Source organism: Jaculus jaculus, chromosome 5, assembly GCF_020740685.1.
Source record: "Jaculus jaculus isolate mJacJac1 chromosome 5, mJacJac1.mat.Y.cur, whole genome shotgun sequence".
Taxonomy (NCBI): Eukaryota; Metazoa; Chordata; class Mammalia; order Rodentia; family Dipodidae; genus Jaculus; species Jaculus jaculus.
In genome coordinates, this window is record NC_059106.1 from 45,068,021 (window position 1) to 45,082,932 (window position 14,912).

At 44.6% G+C, this 14,912-nt stretch overlaps 1 protein-coding gene and 1 pseudogene across 1 annotated transcript in view; both read left to right on the plus strand.

The window, feature by feature from the left end:
- The window catches only part of Pex14 (peroxisomal biogenesis factor 14), a 191,345-nt gene that overhangs the window by 77,288 nt on the left and 99,145 nt on the right, over nt 1-14,912 (plus strand). The window lies entirely within an intron of this gene.
- LOC105943954 lies at nt 8,054-8,660 on the plus strand (annotated as a pseudogene).

Below are 14,912 nucleotides of genomic sequence, written 5' to 3' on the forward strand. Positions count from 1 at the left end.
CTGCCGCTGCCGTGTCCACCGCCGCTGCTCACCCCGAAGCCGCTGCTGTGGGATCTGCCGCCGCTGCCGCTCCTGGGTCCGCTGCTGCTGGGGCTGCTGGTACCGGTGCTGGAGCCGCTGAAGTTGCTGCCGAACTCTGCTCCTGCTTGGGTCCTGCTGTCAGCCCAAGTTGGCGTGGCCGGTCCCGGGCCGCTGCTGTGTTCGCTGGAGCTGGGTTCAGGCGGTGGGGGAGGGGAGGGAGCTGCGGCTGCTCTGGTTGTATCGCTGTTCCACGTGTGCTTCTACCTCGTGGTCTGCTCCTCCCTCCGTTGCTCGCTGCCGCTCTCCCCTCACGTTTCCCGAGTTGCGGAGAGCGCGGTGTGAGGGGAAAATCCCGCACCTGGCTTGTCCTGCGGCTCGAGCCGAGAGTCCGGCGGCTTTCTGCCGCTCCGCGGCTGCGGCGGGTGGCCGAGCCGTTCCGGAGCCACTGTTCCCGCCTGTGCAGGCTCTGGATGCTCTGGAACTCTTCTACTTCTTCGCTGCCGCCTCAATTTCCTATACACCTCACTTTTTAGTAAAAGTGTGTATTTTGCTGAGTTTTTTTGGTCTTTTTCCCCCCTAGGCTGCTTTGGCGTGGTACCTACGCCGCCATCTTAACCGGAAGTCCCATCCCTCATTTTTTAATGAATATCCTTCCCTTCCCTCTTCCCTTCCCTCTCCCCCTCGCTCCCTCCCTCCCCCCTTCTCCCCTCCCCTCCCCTCCCCTCCCCTCCCCTCCCCTCCCCTCTCCTCTCCTCTCCTCTCCAGGTAGGGTCTCGCTCTACCCATAGGCTGACCTTGAAATTCACTTTTAGTCTCAGGGTGGCCTCAATCCTCCTACCTTGGCCTCCCAGGTGCTAGGATTAAAGATGTGCATCACCACACCCAGCCCAGGTTCATAGTTTTATTTGGTTATCAAATATTTTTATTTGTTAGGAAAGGCAGATTGAGTATGGGTATACCAGGACCTTTTGCCACTACAGCTAACTCTGACACCTGCACCACTTGTGTATCTGGCTCTACATGGGTGCCGAGGAATTGAGCCTGGTCTGGTAAACCTTAGAAGCTAGTGCCTACAGATACTGAGCCAACTCCCCACCCCTTACAATTTTAATTAATGAATAATCAATCAATTTATTTACATTTTTTAAAAATATTTTTTAGATATATCTTTTTTAATTTTTATTTATTTATTTGACAGCAACAGACAGAGAAAGAGGCAGATAGAGAGAAAGAGTGGGCGCGCCAGGGCCTCCAGCCACTGCAAACGAACTCCAGATGCGTGCGCCCCCTTGTGCATCTAGCTAACATGGGTCCTGGGTAGTAGAGCCTCGAACCAGGGTCCTTAGGCTTCACAGGCAAGCGCTTTACCGCGAAGCCATCTCTCCAGTCCTATTTACATATTTGAGATGAGGTCTCACTATATTGCCCCAGCTGGCTTTGAATGCTGGGATAAACTATCCTCCTCTCAGCCTCTTAGTAGCTAGGACTGCAAATGTGTGCCACCACACTCATTCAGAAATTTACCTTGATCCAGAGAAAACATTCAAGTACGTAGGAAACTTAAGAAGCTTGAAGGCACTGTTCTTTTTTTGTTTTTCAAAATTTATTGCACGTGTGCATGTTGACACTCTGAGTCTCTTATAGCTGCAGGCAGAAACCAGTTACTTGTACCACTTTTGGCATCTGGCTTTGCCTGGGCTGCTGGGGAATTGAACCCAGGGCAGTGGTGTTTGCAAGCAAGTACCTTAGGTTGCTGAGCCATCTCCCCAATGCCTAGGACCTGTTCTTTTATTTTATTTTATTTTTTTGGTTTTTTGAGGTAGGGTCTTTAGGCTGACCTGGAATTCACTTTGTAGTCTCAGTGTGTGTGGCCTTCAGCTCACAGTGATCCTCCTATCTTGGCCTCCCATGTGCTGGGATAAAGACATGTGCCACCACACCTGGGAGAACCTTCTATCTGTCTATCTATCTGTCTGTCTGTCTGTCTGTCTGTCTATCTATGTGTTTTAATTGTTTAACTCTAGTAATGTCATTTCAAGATTGCTAATCTTTTAAGGTCTTTTCCAACTAGGTGTAGTGTTTATGTGTAGTTGTCTCTGTCTTTGGCCTTCAGTATCCAGCCAGAGTCCTCTTCTCAGGCACTGGGGTGATTAAAGCTCATTTTTTACTTACGCATGAGGAAGGCCAGGGTGATGGAGGAGAGAGAGCAAGACATTGTTACTTCTGCAGGGACTTGTGCAGTTAGCAAGACTGGACTGTGGAATCTGCAAGCAAGAAGAGAACTGAGGTTGGTGTTGGTGGAATAGCCAGGGAGGGCAGAGTCCACAGCACTTTATGGGCTGGTTGGAACACCACAAAACTGTTTGTGGAAGTTAACTCTGGGCTGTGGGCTTAAATTAATGCAGCTTGGCAAATCAGATCAAAAAGGGTTTGCCGAGTCCACCATGAGTCAGACGTAGAGATCTTGGCTGGGGTGGCGACAGTGGAAGTGAAAACAGAAATGATAGCCCCCCCTCCAGTGTGTATTTGTACGTATTCATATGTGAGTAGGTGCATGTACGCTTGTGTGTGTGTATGTACAAGCAAGAGGTTGGCATCAGACATCTTCAGTTGCTCTCTAGCTTATGTTTTTTGAGAAAGGGTTCTCATTGAACCTAAAGCTCACTGGTTCAGCTAGCCTAGCTGGCCAGTAGGCTCCAGGGGTATTCCTGTCTCCACCTACCCAGTGCTGGGATTACAGGTGCACATTACCACACAGCATTTTTGCACAGTTGCTGGAGATCCAATTGAGGCCCTCCAGTTTGCACAGCAAGTACTTTACCCATGGTATCATCTTGTCAGCTATGTTTTTTTTTTTTGCTTTTGAGACAGGCCCGGCTGAGACCTCGATTTTCTAGGTGCTGAGATTATGTTTGCTACAGTGTCTGACTAGGATTTTTTTGTAAATGGAGTCATACATTGTGTTCTCTCTCTCTTTCTCTCTGTGTGTGTAGGGAAGAGGGCTTTTCACTCAACATAATCATGTATGTATGTGTGTGTGTGTATATATATATTCCCCCCCGCAAGGAAGGGTCTCATTGTAGCTCAGGCTGGCCTGGAATTCACTGTGTAGTCTCAGGGTGGCCTTGAACTCATAGCGATCCTCCTCCCTCTGCCTCCTGAGTGCTGGAATTAAAGGCGTGCGCCACCATGCCTGGCCATAATTATATTTTTTACAAATAAAATAAGTTAAAATATTTTATTTATTATGTATATATATACATAATATATATTTAATATTATATATTATATATAATAATATAATATAATATATAATATATATATATATAGAGAGAGAGAGAGAGAGAGAGATTGAGAGAGAGAGAAAGAGGGCCTGTAGCTACTGCAAATGAACTTCAGATGCATGTACTACTTCATGCATCCAGCTTTATGTGGATACTGGGGAATTGAATTTGGGTCTTTAGGCTTTACAGGCAAGCACCTTAACCACTAAGCCATCTCTCCAGCCCTCAACATAATTATTTTGAGATTTGCCCATGTTGTTATTAGGTATCAGTATTTAATTCCTTTTTAGTGCTAAATAGTACTTCATTAAATGATTATATTACACTTATTTACTCATTTACCTGCTGATGGACATTTGAGCTGTTTCCAGTTTGGAGTTATTTAAAATAAATGTTTGCTTTAAACGTTCATGGATGTCTTCGTAGGATTATATATTTCTTTTTCTCTTGGGTAGGTACTGATGGGTTGGATAGCTAGGCCATGTGATAGGAGTGAATTTAAGAAATTTCAAAACTATGATTTGAAAGTAATTATACCATTTTAAATTCTCAACAGTACAGCTAAATTTATCAGCATTTTGAGCCTGGAAAATAGGAAGATGCAGGTGTCAAATTTTCCACTAGTCAGGATGCATTCTTAAGTATGTCTAAAAATAGGTCAAGGTTGGAAAACTTCAGCCTAGGAGATAATAGTATATAGATGGCCTGGGTTCGAATCCCAGATTACTGGCTGTATAGTATTGCGTTAAATACTTAACCACTGTATTTTGATTTCTTTATCTGTAGAATGATGTTAATGATAGCATCTACTGCAAAAGATTCTTGCTAGAATTAAGTGAAAATAATATGAAAAGTGCTAAGCAAGATGTCCACCACTAAAGTGAAGGCTTAATTGATAATAGCAGTGATCAATAGCTATCTCCTTTGGAAGATAGCTTTTTTTTTTTTTAATGGAATGTGTGTGTGTGTGTGTGTTTTTAAGTTAGCATACAAAGTGATGGGTTTTGGTATGGCACTCTCAAACACACATGCCATTATCCTTTATTCTTGTTCCCCCTCTCCGCTGCCCACAGAAGGGAAGGGATCTTCTTAATGGCCTGCACAGGAGCCCCACTTGCCTGCAGTTTGGCTCTGTGGTTTCAGTTATGTACAGTCAATCTCGGTCTGAAAATATTAAAAGGAAAATTTCCAGAAATAAATAGTTCATAAGTTTTAAAGTATGTGCCTTCTGAGGAGGGCGATGCGCTACTTTGTCCTTCTCCCTGGAGCCGAGTCTTACCTTTCTCCAGTGGATCGACTGTATGTATCCTACTCACCGGTCAGTCACCTAGCAGCTGCCTAGTTTTCAGATGGTTGCAGTATCACAGTGCTCTTGTCCAGGTAACCCTAGATGCTCCAGGTAACACAGCATCACCCTCACCTCACTTGTCAACCCGTCAGCATTGTTTTGTCTCATGTCATTGCAGGCAGGGTGAGCGTAGCAGTAAGATATTGACAAAGGAGGGAGGGAGGAGAGACTTATGTTTACATGACCCCACTCTTTTTTATAGTATATTGTGGCCTTTTTTTTTAAACTTCATTGGATTTTTGTTTGTTTGTTTTTTCAAGGTAGGGTCTCACTCTAGCCCAGGCTGACCAGAAACTCACTCTGTAGCCTCAGGCTAGCCTTGAATTTACAGTATCCTCCTACCTCTGCCTGGGATTAAAGGTTTGCCTCACTGTGCCTGGCTTTTTTTTTTTTTTTTTTTTTTAAGTATTTTATTTATCTATTTGGGAGAGAGACAGACAGAGCGAGAATGGGTGTGCCAGGTCATCTAGCCACTGCAAACGAACTCCAGATGCATGTACCACTTTGTGCATCTGGCTTATGTGGGTACTGGGGAATCAAACCTGAGACCTTAAGCTTTGCAGTCAAATGCCTTAACCACTAAGCCATCTCTCCAGCCTTTTTTTTATTTTTATTTTTATTTTTTGGTAAACCAGGTTTATTCAAGGGCACATACCTGTAAGACAGAGCTATTGTCCTCATGCTGTATACTGGGGGACTCCGAGGTGCCAGGGCCTTTATATGGAGGGAGAAGAGGAGAGGGCTGGAAGGCTTTGTGGGGAGCAGGGTTTTATCATCCAAGAGACAGGTCTCCTCCTTTTCTTCTGCTCTTGCTGAACCACCACAGTGAAACTGCCACAACCCCCCCCCCCCCCCCCCCCGCTAGTTGTTATGTTCCTGCCGACAGACAAATGGCTTTTCTGCAAGTCGAGCCTCACGGCATTTGATGAGCTTTGTGTTAGCGGATGCGCAAGAGTGGCGCTGAGAAGTCACAGAGATTGCTAGAGTTCTGGGCTCCATGAAGTTTCCAGGAAGCAGTCCACATCTTAACCATTTAGGAAGTGTTCCCCTTGCAACTGAGGATGCTGGGCTCAGGGATGTAATAAATTACAGAAGAACTAGGGAAGAGTAAAGGAAGGGGGAGCAAAAGTAACTGACAAAGAGAACTCCCAAAGGAACAGCCCCAGCTACAGGGTCCTGAGGGGAACAAGTGACCAGGCGGAAAACCCACTCACCCAAGAGCAGCAGTGTCACTTCCATGGAAACGCATGGAAGACAGGTGGGTACAATCCCAGAGCGTCTGTCGTCTGCAGAGAGGGATGACATGAGAGCTCAGTCCTCCTTATGTCCCTTTGTGAATGTGACATGGGTAGGTCGTCACTGAGAAGGATCTATGTACTCTTTCTTTTAAATGTTTTTAAATTTTTATTTATTAGAGACAGAAGGAGAGAGAGAAAATGGGCACTTCAGGGCCTCCAGCCACCACAAAAGAACTCCAGATGCATGTGCCACAATGTGCACCTGGCTAACATGGGACCTGGGGAATCAAACCTGGGTCCTTAGGCTTCGCAGGCAAGTGCCTTAACCGCTAAACCATCTCTCCAGCCCTATCTATGTTCTCTTGTGTGTGCTAGGTGCTAAGTCTTTTCTCTGCCCACAGTAGACATTGAATCGAGTGTGTATTCTTCCGTCCAGCAGTGTTCTCAGGATTTTTTGTCACGGCTCTCCTCGGGCAGTGTCTGGCCGCTACCTGCTCTGGCAGAACTGCTCAGGAAGAGTTGCGCAGTTCCACTCCTGCTGGGGGACAAGAAAGTGTCCAGCCCTTTTTTTTAAAAAAACTTTTTTCTTTTTAGTTTATTTATTTGCAAGAGAGAGAGGGAGAGAGAAAGAGAATGAATGAATGAGAATGGGTGCTCCAGGACCTCTAGCCACTGCAGACTAACTCCAGATGAATGTACCACTTTGTGCATCTGGCTTTACAGGTGTGCTGGTGAATTGAACCAGGGTTGTGAGGCTTTACAGGCAAACACCTTAACCACTGAGCAATATCTCTGGCCCTGTTTTTTTTTAAACTTTCTATTGAATATACAATGATCTTAATACCCTCCCCCCCCGCCAAATCCTCCCTTCAGTGAATTCCTTCTTTCTAAGTAGTCTCTCTTCTGGTTTGAAATATTTTTTTAATATTTTACTTTATTACTTGAGAGAGAATAAGAGAGAATGGGTGTGCACTAACGTCTCTAGTCACTGCAAACAAACTCCAGATGCATGTGCCACCGTGTACGTCTAGCTTGCATGGGTGTTGGGGAAGCAAACCTGGGTCCTTAGGCTTCACAGACAAGTGCCTTAACTGTTAAGCCATCTCTGCAGCCCTCTCTTCTGTTTTGGTGTTACAGTACATTTTTATAATTGTTCCATTTTTAAAAATATTTTATTTTTTTAAATTTAATTATTTGACAGAGAAAGAGGGGGAGAGAGAGACTGGGCACGCTAGGGCCTCCAGCCATTGCAAATGAACTCGACGCATGTGCTCCCTTGTGCATCTGGCTAATGTGGTCTTGGGGAATTGAACCTGGGTCCTTTGGCTTTTTAGGCAAACACCTTAACCACTAAGCCATCCCTCCAGCCCTAATTGTTCTATTTTGTTGCTTTATTATTATTATTATTATTATTATTATTATTATTATTATTATTTTATGAGGTAGTGTCTCACTCTAGCTCAGGCTGACCTGGAATTCACTATGTAGTCTCAGGGTGGCCTAGAACTCATGGCGATCCTCCTACCTCTGCCTCCTGAGTGCTGGGATTAAAGGTATGCGCCACCATGCCCGGCTTTGTTGCTTTTCTTTTTTTTTTTTTAATATTTTTTGTTCATTTTTATTTATTTGAGAGTGACAGAGAGAGAGATTGAGAGAGAGAGAGAAAGAATTGGCATGCCAGGGCTTCCAGCTACTGCAAATAAACTCTAGATGTGTGCACCCTCTTGTGCAATCTGGCTAACGTGGGTCCTGGGGAATCGAGCCTCGAACCAGGGTCCTTGGGCTTCACAGGCAAGCACTTAGCCGCTAAGCCATCTCTCCAGCCCCAGTTGCTTATTTTTATAAATCTCTTACTATATCTAATTTATAAACTATTATGGGCATATGTGTAGGAATAAACTGTAGAGGGGTCATAGATTCAGACACCTATTGGAGGTGTTAGAACAGATTCTTCACAGATAAAAGAAACTACTGTAGTCAGTTTGTTGTAATGGTAAGTCTAATATATAAACTTGGAGCAGGTAAGATGGATTGGTGGATAAAGCACTTGCCACACTAGAATGGGTTTCTGAGTTTGGATCCCATGTAAAAAACCCCATGCTAGAGGCTGCAGGGTGGGTGGGCGAGGGGAGCACCCTATCCTTCTGTCTGTCTGCCCACTCATGGCTGCGCCAGCCCTGGTACCACTACTGAGCCTGTTGATATTGCTGCTGCTGTGGCTGTCACCAGCTGCTCTTGGGGAGGTATACGTGTCTGTCAGTAGCCAAGGCCACCCAATACCAGAATTCTGTCCTGATTTCTGCTGTGGTTCCTGTTCCAACCAATACTGCTGCTCTGATGTGCTAACGAAAGTCGAGTGTAACATGTGTGCCATGCCTGACCACAGGTTCGGAGCAACTGTTGCCATTGAACTGACCATCTTTGTGCTCTCTGTTGTTACCATCATTGTCTGCTTCACCTGCTTCTGCTGTTGTCTGTACAAGACATGCTGCTGACCACGCCCTGTTATGACCATCACCATATCCACCACTGTGGTTCATGCCTCTTATTCTCAGCCTCCAAATGTGCCCCCTAGCTACTCTGGACTGATGCACCAGGGCTACCATCCCATGCCCCCCTCAGCCTGGAATGCCAGCAACACCTTAACTGACACAGTACCCACTACCATACCTGACCCAGTCGATGGGTCCACTGGCCTACCACGAGACCTTTGCTGGAGGTGCAACTGCACCCTATGGCCTACATGGATCCCCAAAGGCAGTCCCCTGAGCATGTCCCCACTTCTCTAAATGCCACTTGATGTCATGTGTGATTGAGTGCTGCTATGTGTTTGGTGTATGTTCTGTTTAGACCAGTGGCTTCCCCTGATGCTGAGCAAGCAGGGTCATATTCTTGCCAGACTAGGTCACTTGAAAATCTGCTTCTAGGAATCTCAAGCAAATGCAGATGATGTGGGATGAGGAGGGTTTTTTTTCAGTTCACCCCAGGGTGACTAGCTGTGGCCTGTGACATTAGTAGTGGAGTTTTTTTGTAGGCTCGTGTCCTGCTTTGGGGAGTAGCCAGCTACTTCTTGAGGCCATGGCTTGTCCCCAGGGCTTGGGGCAGGTGTCTTGCTGCTCCCTGGAGTCCATCTGATTAGCTCCTGATGTTAAAGCACCCCAGGCAGTGTCCCACCCCCTCACACCTGACAGCTTCTGTGTAGACTATCCCCTTATCTTCTCTGGGACTACCTGGAGGGCCACATCCACTCACAGTTTGGGCTGCCTATGGGGAAACTTTCTGCCCTTGCCACCTGGCCCCTGCCACAGGTGGGCAGGGGCAGCCTCTGCCCACCAACACTCAGGTTTTTCTTCTGCAGTGTTTACTTTTGGCCAAACATGTTGCCTGCTTTCCATTTTCAGATGTGTTATTGTGAAGTTGAAATGCCTTTCTCCTGGAGAGAAATTTACCCCAGAGGGGAGGGACAACCTGACCATTTTCCCCAACACCAGCCTCAGAATATCTGATTCTTGCACCCCAGTTTTCTCTGTCCTGGCAGCAGGTACATCAGGGCCAAGAGGCTGTCTGGACCAAAGGGGTGGGTAGAGATAGGGACCTGGGTGGCAGCTCTGACCCAGACATGAATACCTCAGTGTTTCCTGTTAGTGTTTCACCAGCTGTCTCAGCCTGTGTCTGTTGTGTTTCTGAGCATCTTGGCTCAGTGCCCATTTATAATAAGTGTAAGTATTTGGAAAAAATAAAACAAAACATGCTGTAGTGGGTGTCCATAATCCTAGTAAGATGGGAGGTGGACTCAGGAGAACCTCCTGGAAGTTCAAAGCTAGTCAGCTTGGTAAAGACAGTACTGAACAAGAGGTTTTGCTTCAGACAAGGTGGACTGTGAAGACTGACATCCAAGGTTGTCCTCTGACCTCCACATGTGTGGCATGACCTTTGCGTGTCACTACCCACACACACATCTCCTATCCCAGATAAAATTACTAGTTTGGTAACAGTTTGTGCAACAGGAATTAGCAATGTTGAGCACATAGCAATTTGTAGAGGCAATTAAACCTTACATTCTTTTTTCTTAAATTTATTTACTTTGGATTTTCGAGGGTGTGCCAGGACTTCCAGGCACTGCAGACAAACTCCAGATGTGTGCACCCCTTGTGCATCTGGCTAATGTGGGTCCTGGGGAATTGAACCTAGGTCCTTTGGCTTTGTAGGTCTCACTGTAGCCCAGGGTGACCTGGAATTCACTATGTAGTCTCAGGGTGGCCTCGAACTCATGGTGATCTGCCTACCTCTGCCTCTTGAGTGCTGGGAGTGCATGTGCCACCATGCCTAGCCTTCAAGTAGATTTTTTTTTTTTACTTTATTTTAATTTATTGAGAGAGAGAGAGGGAGAGAGAGAATGGATGCACCAGGGCCTCCAGCCACTGCAAACGAACTCCAGACATATGTGCCCCCTTGTGCATCTGGCTTACGTGGGTACTAGGGACTCTAATTGAGGTCCTTTGGCTTTGCAGGCAAATGCCTTAACTGCTAAGCCATCTCTCTAGCCCTCAAGTAGTTTTTAATATACTTTTATTTATTTATTTGAAACAGAGAGAGAGAAGGAGGGAGGGAGAGGAGAGACAGAGGAAGAATGGGTGTACTAGGGTGTCCTGCAAAGAAACTCCAGATGCCCATGATACTTTTGTACCTCTTGCTTTATGTTGGTTCTTAGGAATTGGGCCTGGGCTGTCAGGCTTTGGAAGTAAGAAGCACTTTTAACCGTTGAGTCATACTCCATCCTTCAAGTTTTTTTTTCTTCATATTTATTTATTTATTTGAAAGAGAGGAAAGAGAGAACGAGGCAGATAGAGTGAATGGGCATGCCAGGGCCTTTAGCTGCTCAAATGAACTCCAGACGCATGTGCCTCCTTGTGCATCTGACTTATGTGGGTCCTGGGAAGTTGAACCTGGGTCCTTTGGCTTTGCAGGCAAGTACCTTAACTGCTGAGCTGTCTCTCTAGTCCCCTCAAGTAGTTTATTTTATTTATTTATTTTTATTTAAAAAAATACTTTATTTTTACTTATTTGACAGAAAGGGGGAGGGGAGAGACAGACAGACAGAATGGGCGTGCCAGGACTTCCAGGCACTGCAAACAAACTCCAGATGTGTGCACCCCTTGTGCATCTGGCTAATGTGGGTCCTGGGGAAATGAACCTAGGTCCTTTGGCTTTGTAGGCAAACACCTTAACTGCTAAATCATCCCTCCAGCCCTCAAGTAGTTTTTGAAAACACCTGGTCCTTTGTTAACAGAAACTATAGTGATGAATCTCCCAATTGTTAGAGATATAAAAATTTTTGTAGCGGGCTGGAGAGATGGCTTAGCGGTTAAGTGCTTGCTTGTGAAGCCTGAGGACCCTGGTTTGAGGCTTGATTCCCCAGGACCCACGTTAGCCAGATGCACAAGGTGGTATACGCATCTGGAGTTCATTTGCAGTGGCTGGAGGCTTGGTGTGCCCATTCTCTCTCTTTCTCTCTCTGTCACTCTCAAATAAAGAAGAAAAACAATTTTAAAAAAGTGATGTATCACTTTTGGCTTTCTGAGGTAATATTGTAGTCAGGTTTACATTGCTGGCAGAAAATACCCAACCAAGAGTAGCTTGTGGGGAAGAAAAGGTTTAATTTGTCTTACAGATTTGAGGGGAAGCTCCATGATGGTAGGGGAAAACAATGGCATGAGCAGAGGGTGTACATCACCTCCTGGATAACATCAGGTGGACAGCAGGATCAGGAGAGTGTGGCAAACACTGTCAAGGGGAAACTAGCTATAACACCCATAAGCCCACCACCACTAATACACTTCTTCCAGGAGTTATTAATTACCAAATCTCCATCAGCTGGGAACCTAGCATTCAGAACACTTAAGCTTATGGGGGACACCTGAAATCAAACCACCACAGGTGGTTTTAGGAGAACTCATCACACTTACCTGGCCTTATTTATCTGTGACCTTAGATCTAATAGCATTTGATGAACTTGGGAGCCCCCATGTTAGGTGCATATATGTTTAGGATTGTAATGTCCTCCTGTTGGAGTGTGCCTTTAATCAATATAAAGTGACCTTCCTTATTTTTCTTGACTAACGTTGGACTGGAGTCTACCTTGTCAGATATTAGGATAGTAACCCCTGCTTGTTTTCTAGGCCCATTTGCTTGAAACACTGTTTTCCAACCTTTCACCCTAAGATAATGTCCATCCTTTGTAGAAAGGTGAGTTTCTTGGAGACAACAAATTGTAGGATCCTGCTTTTTAACCCAGTCTGCAAACCTATGTCTTTTGGTTGGGGCATTGAGGCTGTTGATATTAAGAGATATTATTGAAAGGTGTGTATTTATGTTTGCTATCTTTTTTTTTTTTTTTTTGTAGTTCTGGTTCTACCTTTGCTCTCTTGTGTTAACTAGTATATGAGTATTGTTTGTTTTTTCCAGGTTCCTTATATGTGTACTTTTCCTTCTCTTTGGCATGGAGGGTTCTTTCAAGTATTTTCTGTAGAGCTAGTTTTGTCTTCAAATACTCCTTTAGCCTGCTTTTGTCGTGGAATGTCCTTATTTCTCCATCTATTTGAATGGATAGCTTTGCAGGATAAAGTAACCTTGGTTGACAAAAGCAGGCTATCTTGTTATCTTGTTACCTTTCAGAACTTGGAATATATCACTCTAAGCCCTTCTGGCTTTTAAAGTTTGTGTTGAGTAATCCCTGATGGGCTTGCCTTTGTAGGTAACTTGATATTTCTCTCTAACTGCTTTCGATATTTTTTCTTTGGATTGTGTGTTTGGTAGTTTGATTATAATATGGCGAGGAAAGGTCCTTTTTAGGTTTTGTCTGCCTGGGGTTCTAAAGGCTTCCTGTATCTGCATTGGCACCTCTTTCCCAATTTGGGAGAAGTTTTCTTCTATGATTTTGTTGAAGACACCTACTATGCCTTTGGAGTGAAATTCTTCTTCTACTATGCCCTGAATTCTTATGTTTGATCTTTTCATAATGTCCTGAATATCTTGAAATTCCCATTCATACTTTCCTATTAGTGTGTCTTTCTTTTGTTGGACTATATTAAATCTGCCACCTGGTCTTCTAGCTTCGATATTCTGTCCTTGCCTTCATCCATTCTACTGGTGAGATTTTCTACAGAGTTTTTTATTTCATTAACTGTGTTCTTCATTGCTAGTAATTTTGACTGGTTTTTCTTTACTATGTCTAGTTCTTTATGTATGTCTTGTATTGACCTCTTTATTTCATTCAATTGGTGTCCTATGTCTTCTTTGATTCCTTTGATTTCCTCTTTGATTCCTTTGATTTCTTCTTTGACTTCTTTAAACATATTTACAATCATTCTTTTGAAATCTTTCTCAGGCATTTCCTCTAACTCGTTCTCACTGGAGGTCATTTCTGATGCATTAATACTTTTTGGTGGATTTATATTGTCTTGATTTTTAGTGTTTCTTGTGTTGTAATATATATTTTTTTGCATCTTGGATTAAGTTAATGCTTGGATTTTCTAGTTAGCTGGGTATTCTTAGCTGTATCAATCGATCTGATGTTATATATCTTTAGGGTAGGAGCTTAAGGTGTTAGGTGTGGCTCTTAAGACTCTCAGAGTATCTACAAAGGTGTTCCTAGAGATTGGGTTTGCCTGCTTTGGGAGTATTCAGGTAGGCTGAGTGGAACAAAATACAGATAGATTCTAAAATTTAACTAAACAATGTACACATTCAATGAAAAACAGTACCGAGTATTTATGCAAGAGTTGGTATTATAATAACCAGATCCTCTATCAACAAAAAGGTTAAGATTTCTGGTCTGTAGAGGGTTCCAAGTCAGTGTGTGACCAAGTGAGACCGTTCCATGGTGCAATCCCAGTTACCTTTTTGGATGATTTTTGGCCTCAGTTATGCTTGCGTCCCTCTTTGGTGCCCTGTGGATTCAAGTACGCTGGCTGGATCGCTGGACCGCTGTTCTGTTTTCTGGAGCTGGGCATTGGCTTTTCCTGTGGGGCAAGCTGAGCCTGGCAGCTGTGGCCCCACAGACCTGGCACCGTAGCTGCTGGAGCTGCTGCTGCTGGGGACCCTGCCCCCGCTGCCGCTGCTGAAGCTGAAGCTGCCGCTGCTGAGTCTGATGCTGCTGTAGCTGCTGCCACTACTGCTGCTGCCGGAGCCGGCGCTGCCAATGCTGGAGCCAGCGCTGGAGCTGGAGCAGCCGCCTCCAGAGCCTCTTAGGCTGCCTGTGTGGGCTCTGGATGCTCTGGATCTCTCCTACTTCTCTGCTGCTATTTTGATTTCTTATACACCTCCCTTTTTAGTAAAACTGTGTATTTTGCTGGGTATTCTTTGGCTTTTTCTCCCATAGGCTGCTGTGGTGTGGTTCCTAACCTGCCATCTTAACCAGAAGTCCACCTGGCCTTATTTAGATAGAGGAGTCTTTTAAGGCAGTGTGTCTACCAAGAGGAAACAGAAGAGTTCTGTTTTTTTTTTTTTCTTTTTCTAATAATGTTTTAGTTATTTGAGAGGGGAGTGGGGAGTGTGTATGGCATGCTCCAGGGCCTCTTGCCATGGCAAATGAACTCCAGATGCATACACCACTTTGTGCATCTGGCTTTATGAGGGTACTGGGGAATCAAACCTGGGCCAGCAGGCTTTGTAAGCAAGCACCATTAACTGCTGAGCCATCTCTCCAGCCTGAGACCGGGACAGTCTAATTTAGGAACTACACAATGTGTGGGTTTATTGAAAAATCTTGAAAGCAAGGATTTTTTGAAACTTAACATGAGGTATACCACAAGGTACTCAAAAATATGTTGGTTGGACTGTAATTTAGTTTAAAAATAACTTTGGTTAGTATTCATTAATTTACCTATCCAGTGTTATATTCAACATCTTTGAGCCTGTGCTGGAGTCTCTGTGTATGTGTTAGTGACTGTCTGTGAAGCATGAGATGGTGCTTTAATTTTAATTAGTTTCTTTCTTTTCTTTTTTTTTTTTTTTGGTTTA